Source organism: Otolemur garnettii, unplaced genomic scaffold, assembly GCF_000181295.1.
Source record: "Otolemur garnettii isolate 467f Iridium unplaced genomic scaffold, OtoGar3 scaffold00092, whole genome shotgun sequence".
In the NCBI taxonomy this organism is placed as follows: domain Eukaryota; kingdom Metazoa; phylum Chordata; class Mammalia; order Primates; family Galagidae; genus Otolemur; species Otolemur garnettii.
In genome coordinates, this window is record NW_003852487.1 from 3543527 (window position 1) to 3545266 (window position 1740).

Below are 1740 nucleotides of genomic sequence, written 5' to 3' on the forward strand. Positions count from 1 at the left end.
AAAAAAAAAACTCATTACTCAGTGAGTTGCTCTGGAGAACTGGACCAGGAATGAAAGAAGACTGGGGTTTCCAGCCTGTCTCTGTACCTAATTCTCTGAACTTCTCTGCAAAACGGGGAAAGATGTTGGTTGTCTTGAGTGAGGATTACCTGAAGCTCTGGGCATGAAAGTGCACTGTGGCCTGGCCTTATGGCTACCCAGCCAAAAGTCTGAGGACACAGTCCCCAAGACCACCTCATTTCTGACATCAAATTAAGTTCTGGGACATCCCCAAGACAATGCTTAGGTGTGATATTTTGCTGGAAGGACCCAGAGAGCCCCCTGAAAGCTGCTATACTTATGATTATGGCTTATTACAGGGAAAGGATATAGTAAAACCAGCAAAGAAAGAGATTCAGGGGGCAGGATGTGAGAGATTCCAGATGCAAAGCTTCTATTGTCCTCAGGATGCACTGCCCTGCCAGCATCAATATGTGACAAGGCTTGGGAATCATTGCCAACCAGGGAAGCTCCCTGCGCTTTGGCATCCAGAGTCTCTTTTGGGGCTTCATTGATTGCATAAGCAGATGGACTGACTACACATGTGGTTACTGGTTGAATAATGCTGCTTGACCCAAAGCCCCCATCCCAGATCATTTAGGGTGGTCTTTCCGACACAGCCAGTCCCCACCCTAAACAAAGACACACCTGTTGGGTACAACATAGATGGCCTTCCTAGAGCCAAGGCCAGACCAACTTCCTGACAGCTATGGAGGGTGATGCTGCCTCTCTCTTCCTGGCTTGAGGTCCTGGGGAGCCATTTCTCCCTCTGGATTTCAGCATCCTCGTCTGTAAAGTGAGGATGGTTGTGCTTCCCTCCTGGACTGTGAACACTGAGTGCCTGGCTGAAGTTTGGTGTGTGGAAGTCAGTGCCTGTTCTCATTCAGGGTCACTCCCTCCTTCAGGAAGAAAGCCATGAATGTATTTTCCCATTTTCCTGATGGATCAGGGTTGCGTTTTGGAGGTGAGACTCTTTCCTTCTTAGAGCCTCAATTTTCCCATTTTTAAAATAGGAAAACTGGGCTCAATGGACACTAAATCCCTGGTAGATGACATGGGTCCCCCACAGGGCCATAGTGGGTAGGCAAAGCCTGATAGAGCCTCATGACTCTCCAGACAACCCTTACCTCAACAAAACTGAGTTGCTGGGCCAAGGTGAGTAGACAAGGGAATGAGAGGTTGTAGGAGGATCACCTTGCACCACAGGAAAGGCATCACTGTGACTCCTTTTTGTGGGAGTCCTTCTGATGGAAGTACCAATCTCCTTTCTGGTTGTCACTTTTCATACCAAGCCTGTGGCTGCCTCCTTCAGGGTACTATTTTTGATCTAGCTCAGGCCCCTAGTGAACCACATGGCCCTCTATTCGTTTCTTGTGTTGTTTTCTCCCAGTGTCCCCAGGCTTGGCCACGTGGCTAGCTCTAGCCAATGGAGAGTGATGAAATGTGACACAAGTAGAAAAGCATTCCTGCTCCAGGGCTTTTGCTCTCTTGCTATCCCGAGATGCCAAGTGAAGAAGCCTGAGCTAGCCTGCTGGGGCCACATGATCCAGCTTATAGCACCAACAGCTGCCACATGACTGCAGGTGTGTGAGTGACTCGGGTAATAGCAGCAGAAGAGTCAGCCAGCTGAGCTCAAATTGCTGACCCTTAGAATCATGAATATATACAGTGATGGTGGTTTAAAACCACCATGATCGGCTC